General features: G+C 48.5%; 1 protein-coding gene across 3 annotated transcripts in view; it reads right to left on the bottom strand.

Annotated features, from left to right (window-relative positions):
• Window positions 1-10,218, bottom strand: part of PAQR5 (progestin and adipoQ receptor family member 5) — a 31,881-nt gene extending 21,663 nt beyond the window's left edge. The window contains exon 1 of one of the 3 annotated variants that reach the window (XM_055002457.1): window positions 10,143-10,218. The gene's annotated coding sequence lies outside the window, so the exon portion shown is untranslated. Of the gene's footprint in view, window positions 1-4,275; window positions 4,413-10,142 lie in introns of those variants that run through there. The other 2 variants (XM_055002454.1, XM_055002456.1) reach the window with 2 other exon arrangements.
• Window positions 10,219-10,506: the final 288 nt, after the last annotated feature.

Consider the following 10,506-nt stretch of genomic DNA (forward strand, 5'->3'; position numbering starts at 1 on the left):
GCCAATGCAAACTACCGCAAAGAGCAAATTGCAGAGCCCACTGCCACCGAATCTCGGTGCCTAAAACTAATACATCTCCCCCTCCCTTTCAAAGGACACCAACCAACCCCTGGCTCTAGGGAAGGGTCATGGAGGCCACATCGCTGCTCAGAAAAACTGGGCACCATCTTTCCAGAGCTCCCAAGGTATTCATCCTTCAGACTCTAAGGAAAGTGACCAAACATGTTTGAGCATGTGGAAACGGAGGGCTGCTCTGTACAATCAGGAACTGCCTTAATTAAATAAAATAAAAAAACTTTTAGCAGCCTGCAAGACAGGAACAGCATGAAATCAAACATAACAAAACCAGGACAAACAGCCCAGTCGAAAACCTCACCTTTGTTCCCAGTTAAAACAACTGTGATTAGTTTATTCCTGCTACAACAGAGAGGAACTTGTCTTTAAGCCTCTTGCTGACCCAAAAGTGCCAGAGGAATGAAAAGGGCGGTTTCTTAAGAAAGCCTGAGGGCCAAGCTTCAAGTGACGAATGACACTTGAACGGCAAGCAAACAGACTCACGTGTATTCCTCCTTGTTCACTTGCACTCCACTTGACGTGATAAAGTGGAGCGCAAGTGGAGCGTAAGTGAACAGGGAGGAATACACAAGTCTGTTCACTTGCCGTTCAAGTGTCATTCGTCACTTGTAGCTTGGCCCTACGTCTACAGTCCAAAGTGGCTCCTTTGACATTGGTGGACCAAGAAAGAGCCATTAGAAAGCCAGATGCACCCAATTTGCCCACTTCCCCAAACTCAAGATACGGCATGCTTTGTAGGTCTCAGGTCATCAAGAAACAGCACTCATGGGCAGAGAGACCCTTGCGTCCAAGGATTAACCGCAAGGCTTGCTTTGTGATACTTCGAAGGAAAGGCTAAAGGACCACCCCCTCAATTCTTTCCCGTTGTTGCTTGTGCTCTCTGCTCTGCACGTGCCCCCTCTGTGGGCGGAGGAATAGCCCACACCTCTTCTGCAGGTCTGGTCAGTTGGGGGACCCAAAAGGGAGTGTGCCACATGGAGCTAGCCAGGCTGTTCCAATGCCCGCTTTCCCTCTTGTAGTGGGAGCTGCCCTTCTGGCCCACTAGGACTCCTCTGTGCTTATTCCTACCCTTCCCAAATGCTGGTTTTAAAGTAAGTCTCTCCACGTTTTGATTTTGCACTAGATAGATATCTGCAGTGGCTTAAGCTGAGGTCCAGACCTTCACAGAACTCTCTTTTCCAAAGTTGCTAGGACGCTCACTGCAGTGGGAGACCTTCCCTCCCCTACCACTGGCTTTTTGCACTGCCACCCAGTGGGGAAAGGGTTAAGCCTAGAGTTTGGGGTGAATACTAGAGTATTATCCCTACATGATGGCAATGTCACCAGCAAGCCACTCCCTTCCAGTAAGTTGAGTCTCCTTCCAGTTGCCACCCACAGACTGACAATCCACCTCTCTAATTTGAAACCATATAGGTCATGGAGGCACAGACCTTCTCCGCACAAGTTACTTGTCCTGGGTTTGGTGCTGGGAGGCTATAGCCCACCCTCTTGCCCCACTCACCTGGCTGGTGGGGGGGAAAGGTAGGGGAACGGGCTTCCCAGGGAAAACAGGGTTGTACATACCTGTAACTATTGGGTTTTTTTCCCCTCAAGTTTTTTGAATATATATTTATTTTATTTTATATATAAAGAAGTACAAGAACAGTCAACACTATACATAGATATACATAGAAACCAAATAGTTAACATCTAACTAGGCAATCTGAATGATTATATATACAAAGATATGTCACCAACACCATAGAGATTTATGCAGTTTGATTGAGGGTGTTCTTACAAGCTAAGTAGAACATCAAAACAGTCTTTAGATTTAACACGTTTTTTAGTATAATCGTCTGTTGACAAATATTCTAAAACCGGAAACCAAAATTCAATAAACTGCGATTTGTAGTTTGGGTTTTCACGTTGTTTGGTGTAATCAGTCAATTTAGCTAAAATAAATAAATCCCAGATCTTTAGTAACCAGTTAGATATGGTTGGGCACTTCTCACTTTTCCAGGGTGCCGCAAGAACAGATTTACCTGTTGCCAACAGTTGAGCTATTAATGCTTTTCTTTCCTTCGGAATGGTAACTATTGTTAATTGCCACCGACAATAGAAGAGAACTGAAGGAAAGGGCCATTTCTTGCCGTTAGTCATGTGACTGATTAGGCAGGAAAATGGGTCTCAACGTGACTTGAGGGAAACGGCCCCTAACAGAGCCTTAAAGAAGCGTTGAAGAATTTCTCCGGTCGGCAGGCCTGCGCATGCGCTGTCCCATGTGTGCCTGCACAGAAGAACGATGATGAACACTCCTGTCATGGAGCAACAATATCATTTCCAGGAACGAAGTTATTGCACTGTGCCTGGGGTGCACACAAAGTTAAGGTTGCCAGATCCAGGTTGACATTCCTGGAGATTTGGGGAGTGGAGTCTGTAATAGGTGGGATTTGGGGAGGGGAGGGACCTCATCTGGATATAATGCCATAGAGTCCACCCTCCAAAGCAGCCATTTTCTCCAGAAGAAATGAGCTCTATGGCCTGGAGATTAGTTGTAATTCTGGGAGTTCTCCAGTCACCACCTGGAGGCTGGCAACCCTATGCAAAGTGCTTCGACAAGTGCATGCCGGGTTCCTCACCCCTCCTGCCCAAAGAGTAAAGGGACTGGGCAACCCTAGTTGCCAGCCTCCAGGTAGGGCCTGACATTCTCCTGGAATTACAATTCGTCTGTTGACTACAGACATCAGCTGTCCTAGAGGAATTGGCAGTTTTGGAGGATGGGATCTGGGACCATACTCCTGCCCGGCTCCCCAGACTGTTCTTCCCAGGCAGGAATTCCCCAGACCAGAACTGGCAATCCTAGAAAGATCACAGCCAAGCCTGGATGTCTGCTATGTAGGTGGGAAAGATGGGATTTCCCCAGTCCCAACCACAAGGCAACTATGTTTCCCTGCTCTGTCCCTCAGCAGTCACTCTCTCCTCCTGCCACCAGGGAAGCATTGTTTGTTTTTGTTATAGAGATATGTTTTTCCCCTTATACCTCCATAACAAAAAGGGCTAGAGATATTTTTTTAAAGGAAAGCCAGGAATTCAGAGATACACATATTGTAATGTTACAAAGATATAGTGATATCCAATTGCCATTTAAAAAAAAAATTTAAAAGCCCCATGGCAAGTGGGAGGAGGGCAACCGCTGCCAGCTGGTTGGGGCAGGGAAAATATGGGGAAACCTACCATGTGGCAGCCCCACTGCCATGTAGTGCTTCAGCAAACCCAATAACTGTTTGGGTTTGCTGTGGATGATGTAAATTACTGAGGAGGAATGCAGAAAAGCAGGTCTAATTTCCGTCTCTGAACTTTTCTCACACAAACATCCATGTTAAATGTAAATTAGAGGCCTTTCCTGTGGGCCACTTCCTTCTCTTGCCTAGTCAGATTGAATAAATAGCCAGGGGCGGCAATGGAAGCTTCTAGAGATGGAAAATGGAGGAGTTTGGGGGAAGTAAAGGGCTTCCCTGTCCTATCAGTTAATTTATAGACCATCTTTCGACTAAAAAAGCCCTCCAGGTAGCTTACGGCATGTTTAGTACTTACAATGCAATAAATATAAACCAATAAAACTACCTCAAGAACATCAACTAACAGTTTCAACCCTACACACAACTTTTACACACTGCATCACAGTCAACATGGCAGATCCAAAGCAACGTCCCTTTAGTCCTGCGAATCGGCCATGATCACAGGAATGCTGAATTCTTTAGCTACTGTCCGTAATTCCAAAAGAAAAGGAAGGACAGGACAGCCGATGACAACCAGCCAAATGTGAGAAAGCAGCTAACCAATCAAAGGCCAGACACATACTCACGGCAGGATTCACAGGTGGGTTTTCGGTGTGATAACTAAGGGCCAAGCTACAAGTGACGAATGACACCTGAACGGCAAGTGAACAGACTCACGTGTATTCCTCCCTGTTCACTTGCCCTCCACTTGAAGTGGACACTTGCTGTTCAAGTGTGATTCGTCACTTGTAGCTTGGCTCACAGTGATACAGCAAAAGAGTGCCCCATCACAAAGGAGCGCAGTTGCAATATCCATTAAAACGCATTTTGAAAGAAAAAAAACCCCGCCCTACGACCCTTTGCATTGCATTAAAAAGTGTTATAGGTTTACTATTCAATGCATTAGAAATAAAACACATCCCAGGATTAAAATAGCCCCCACCTCTGCAAAGTATGCAGTTCAGGAACTGGCGGAGGGGGCAACACTGTACCTCAGCTGGAGTGATGCACTCCCTCAGAGCGGACTGGCTGTTCTGCAAACGCTCTCCTGCAAAAAAGCCATCCCTGTCCCGGCCCAACTTCACCCTGCATGCCCCTTCCCTTCCCCGCCCTGCCTTGCTCAAATAGGAGGGCCTGTTCTTATCAGGCATTTCCATGCATCAAAAACTGGCAACTGTTCCTGGAACCACCTATGAACGGCAGCTAAATACAGAAGCAAACTGGAATTGCACAACTGCGAAGCAGCTCGCTTCTGTGGCGTCTCGGGGCGGGGGAGCGCCAGCAGGTGCAAAATCACACACGTACCCAACAGCAAGATACAGTAGCCATCGCTGTGCAGCACCAGACAAAACTCTTTCTCACCTCTACAGCAGCGGCATTGCATTGGGTCAGCTCCATAAAAAAACAAAACTTAAAGGTTGCCAGATTAGGGTTGGTAAATTCCTGGAAATTTTGAGGGTAGAGCCTGGGGTGGGCAGAGCTTGGGAGGGGACAGAGCTCAGCATAGTATAATGCCATAGAGCCCACCCTCCAAAGCAGCCATTTTCACCAGGGGAACTGATCTCTGTGGCCTGGAGTTCAGTTATAATTCCAGGAGCTCTCCAGCTACCACGTAGGGTTGCCAGACCCTTCCCCACTCCCAGTGCGGGTGGGGTGGGGGGAGAGATCTGGCACTTACATCATGCTGCTCACTTGTCCTTTGCATTTGTGCTCCTGACACATGCGCCATGACGTCACTTCTGGGAGTGACATCATCGTGCCAACCCCACGAATGCTCCTGCGCTCCACATGGAGCCGCTCTGGCCCATTTGAGGCCAAAATTGGCCCCAAAGAAAGTGTGGGAGCACGTGACTGGCTGGTGCAATGATGTGACTCCCGGAAATGATGTCGTTGCTCCCTCCAGGAGCACGTGCACCATGCGTGTTCCCAGGGTACTTGCAGGTGGTGTGCAACCTCCGGGAGGGCTTTCCACGTCCTGCCGGTCACGGGTGGATTGATGGGCAAGGAGGCAAACCCCTGGGAGTTTGCCCACCACTGGTGGGCACCTGGAAATCCTAGCAGCGATCTTACTTGAAAACTTCAGGTGTAAAGAGAAAGAGATGCAAGCAGTGAGTAGAGAAAAAGCAACTCATTGTATACATCTGGATATTTTTTATCTTCTCCCCTCCTCCCTGCCCCAGGAAAGGAGGCTCACAGAAGTTCTCACCAACACAACAGTCCAGCGATGATACAACCAACGCCTTTGCAGAACAAAGCGTTGCACAAGTCAGACTCTGGTCTGGCTTGAGAGCAGCTCTTGAGACTCCGTCCCACCTCCCCCATTAAACCTCGGCGTGGGGGAGAGATGCAGCCAGCTGCCAGCTCCCCAAACCTATTCGTGTTTGCAATGGGAGGTTGTATTGAAGCTCTCTTTTTAAATGTGTTGCAAATACTTGCTAACTTAATCACTAATTAACTGAAGATTTTAAGCATAATGGATAGTCGAAGTGTAAACAACTGAAAGCAAGTATTTCCAGTTCGGCCTCAGAGACGATGGTTTTGCCTCGCAAAAGTGGAAAAAAAACCACGGCTTCTGTACTTGGCCTCTAGTAAACTGAACAGGTCGCAGCGTTAAAAACAAAAATGAAAGCCAACCAAAACGATGAACCCACGAAAAGCTGCTTTGGGTCTGTCCAGGTCACAACTGTCTGCTTTGGCTGACAGTGGCTCTCCCAGGCCTCAGGTGGAGGTGATCAATGTATTTTTTTCCTCAGGCAAAAGCAAACCAATGCCATTCTTACCATGCATCTGACGAAGAGAACTTGATTCTCGAAAGCTTATGCTACAATAAAATTGGTTAGTCTTAAAGGTGCTACTGGACTCTTTTTGATTTTTTGCTAAAAGCCTGTTCCCCAGACGGGCAGCCTGCATAAGTCAGAATTTGGGCAGACGTCAATTTGAAGTATGTACATCCTGCCTTTCCACAATGCCGAAGGAGGCTTACAAAGCAGACACGCACAATTAAAAACATAATTAATGCACATAAATCAACACACATCAAGTTAAAGCTCCAACTTGTGCAACAAACATCACCTGCTAGGGACATTCATTAGTTACTTCCGCCAAGCGTGCTTCAAAATAATTCCACTTTGCGCCTTTTACAGAAGAGAGGGAGGGCAAGAGCTTTCCCAAACAGGTCTGATGGGCGATTCCAGTCACTGAAAATGATTGTGCACGAGCTGTGGTTGAGTGGACCTCCCAAAGAGAGGAGACTCCCAAAAGCGAGGTGGAGGGTTACCTTAGCTGGCACACGGGATCATATGGAAAAAGGCAGCCCATTAGACAGGTGGGTCCCAAAGGTGCCTTGCTAGGGTTGCCAGTACAAAGCCCCGTGGCGCAGAGTGGTAAGCAGCAGAACTGCAGCCCAAGCTCTGCTCACGACCTGAGTTCGATCCTGGCAGAAGCCGGGTTCAGGTGGCCGGCTCAAGGTTGACTCAGCCTTCCATCCTTCCGAGGTTGGTAAAATGAGTACCCAGTTTCCTGGGGGTAAAGTGTAGATGACTGGGGAAGGCAATGGCAAACCACCCCGTAACAAAAAGCTTGCCAAGAAAACGTCGTGATGCGACATCCCCCCATGGGTCAGTAGTGACTCGGTGCTTGCACAGGGGACTTACCTTTACCTTTAGGGTTGCCAGGTTCCTATACCCTCCCAGCAGGGGCTTGGCATTTACCTCATGCCTTCGGTGTGACTTCTTCATGCACACACACTCCCAGTGCTTGTGTGATGATGCCACTTCTTTGTGTGATGATGTCACTTCTGGAAGTGACTGACTTCTGGAAGTGACATCGACACACCGGCCACAGGAGCGATCCTGTGCTCCGTGCAGGGCCGATTCTTTGAGAACCAGCCCGTTTGGGGCTGATTTCAGCGCCAAACGAACCACAGGAGCACTTCTGCAGCTAGTGCAACGACGACATTTTCAGAAGTGATGTCGTCATGTCTGCTGGGAGCATGTGCGCCGTGCATGTTCCCGGAGTGCCTACTTTTGGCGGGCGACCTGTGTGTGGCTGAAAACCTCCCACTGGCCACTGGCTGGTAAACCACTGGGAGATTGCCTGCCACCGGTGGGCAGCTGGGGGTCCCCGCTCGACCCCGCAGCCCTGAAGTCCAAGAAGCTGCGGCCACTCACCATCTCTCTTCTGAGCCACAGCAGAGAAGGCAGAAATTCTGGTGAGCTCAGGGGCGTGGTCCTCTAACGAACAAGACTAGCATCAGGCTACACGTGTGTGCTCAAAAATGGCCACATAAATCTTAGATTCACCCCAGTCAATTGACCATTGGCCTTGTGCCTCAATTCAGGTTAAGGATGCTGAGAATTTCAATACAACATGCATACCTGGTCTGAGCTCCATCAGTGACTCGAGAGGCCACCTCCCAATCAGACCAGTGTTTCCTGCGAATCATCTTTACCTCTATGTCGAACAGCTTCTCACCTATGCAGCACCTGCTTGTGCTACAGGTGATAGTCAGGTTGTGCCTTGACAATAAGACATGGATTTATTTATTATTTTATTTATTTCGAACCCGCCTTCCCCGCAAGCGGGCTCAGGGCTAGGTACAACATTGATTAAAATACAACTTAAAATCAATCAGCAACAGATAAATTACTGTACCCCTTTCGGGACAGATAAAATACTGTACCCCTCCCTCTCCATACCCCTTGTAGAGGGAGACCAGTGGAAGGCTCAGCAATAATGGGCTAAAATTAGCCTCCACCATATGCCTGGCGGAACATCTCCGTCTTACAGGCCCGCCTGAAGGAGACAAGATCCTGGCGGGCCCGAGTGTCCTCAGACAGAGAGTTCCATCAGGTTGGGGCCAGGACCGAAAAGGCCCTGGCCCTGCTTGATGCCAGCCGAGCCTCCCTAGGGCCAGGGACCACCAGATGATGTTTTCCGGTTGAACGAAGTGCTCTCTGGGGCACATACAGGGAGAGACGGTCCCTTAGGCATGCTGGTCCCAGTCCGTTTAGGGCTTTATAGGTCCAAACCAACACCAATTTGAGTTGCCCTTTCTGGCTGCTTTCGGTACGTGCACAAGCTGCAAATGAAATATTCTGAATTACCCAAGAAGAGGCAGGGATCCCCCAAGGTCGGGTCAGGTCATTTTATCAAGCACAGCATCACCTGCAGTTCACCCCCCCCCCTTTGTGCTTGCGCAGTCAAGCGCATCCTTTGGATAACCTCCCAGAAGAGACGTTTCCTGCTTTTTGTGCCTGTGCACTCATTGGCTGCATCAGCTCCCCATGGGGGAGAAAAGCAAGATATAAATAAAACAATAATAAAGTCGGCAGCAGTTACAAGAACTGTCTACAAGATTAGCTTGATTCAGGCCACAAGTTCAGACCACAAGCAGACTGGGAGGACAAAACAGCCCTGTGAAGGACCCCGCCTTACCCCTCCCCTGCCATGCCCCCCTGATGGAGGAGGGGGCATGGCAGGGGAGGGCCTGAGCCTGCTGTGTGGCAGTGCAATTTGCCAGGACTAATCCAGTCACTCCTGGCCTGGCTGGGCCTGGGAAGAGGGTTTAGCAAAGTCCATTGGCCCACCAGAACCTTGCCAGGTAACCATAATGGCCAATCCATCCCTGCTTTAGGGCAGACACCAAAGTCACACAGAGACACCTAAGTAGTAAGCCTCAACTGGTGAAAAAAAACTAAAATAGCATGTTTTTCCTTCTAACAATGTGCCTTTTATCAGCTGGAGGTGGTAGCAGATAGGTTGCATGGGTAGCAACTGTGAGAAAGCAGACTATAAATGTGCACGTGGGCAAACCCAAACAGCTCAGTGAATGAGTGGCTCCCTGATTCAGACTATCAAACAGGACACCGGCTCAGTAACCTGCCGATTCAGCAGTTCCGATTCAAATGCATCTTTGAAAAGTGCTATAAAGGGATTCGCTCCTGCCCGTTACTAAGTCTCTCTACACCAGAGCTCTTACACGGGGAAGTGAACTGTTCTAACGTAGAGTCTCTCTATATGAGACCTCTTTACACAAGGACGTTCAAGTGAAGGGAGACGCAATGTTAGCCGAGAAGCGTAGTTTAAATTTCACCTCTCTACAGGAGAGTAGTTTAAAAGGACAGCTCCTCAGAGGGTTTGTTAATTTCATCTTTGCCTCCCAGGTGAAACTGACAGAGCCTTCTAGGAGGCAAAGGTGAAATTAACAAACCTTCAAAGGAAAGATCTCAGCTGGCTCTGTCTTTTTAAACTAGGCTTCCCGGATAACATTGCGTCTCCCTTCACTTGAACGTCCTTGTGTAAGAGGTCTCATATACAGAGAACAATTCACTTCCCCTTTTACCTCTTTACTGTACCTCCACTGAAGTTAACCAGTTTGTTCATTGAGTCTGATTTATAGGTGATGCACACAGACAGGAAAGGGGGAAAGGAGATTTTATTTGAATACAATTAAGCAGGGGGGAACAGAAGGAAGAGGAGGAGGAGAATGCTCCCCAAACCTTTTGCTGCTTCTCATAAGCAGGACCCAGAATTATTCAGCCTTACATGGTGGCAACTGCCATAAACTTCCCTGGAAAATTCAACAGGCAAGCCCCCCGGTATATTATCAACTCATCCCCTGCCTTATAAATACACAGCACATACAGTTTATATGGATGCCAGAATTCAGAAAATGCCAGGCTTCGTGATCTACAGAAGCTGCTCACATTAGGAAAGAGCTATTTATCCTTTGGCTATTGAAGGGAAGGAACTGTGCACAGTCCTGAAGCCGAACCTCCTCTAATGGGCTACAGAGTTGTCAATCTATACCTGGCGATCCCGAGCGTACGCTTTTGCAGGATGAGAGCGGGAAACAGCTTCCGAGTCTTCTACCTCTTCAACACCTGTCCTCCTTTGGTGAAAACAAGCAGGCAGCCAAATCAATCATTGACATGCTAGAAAAACCTCAGGCGCCTGCCTTTCCCTGCATCTGGGCACGCCCAAGCAGGCCTGGCTCACAGCAGTCCGCCCTCTCCAGGGCTGTCTGCCCAAGGTGAGCAGCCAAGGAAGGTGAAAAGCCAAGGAAGCAGCTTGTTAGTTGGGGTGGGGGGAAGCATCTTCAATGCCAAGTGCTGGTCATAACCTTTAAAGCCCTTCGCAGCCCAGAACCCACATCCCTCAAGAACTGTCACTT

The sequence above is a fragment of the Eublepharis macularius genome, chromosome 18 (assembly GCF_028583425.1).
Source record: "Eublepharis macularius isolate TG4126 chromosome 18, MPM_Emac_v1.0, whole genome shotgun sequence".
NCBI classification, from domain to species: domain Eukaryota; kingdom Metazoa; phylum Chordata; class Lepidosauria; order Squamata; family Eublepharidae; genus Eublepharis; species Eublepharis macularius.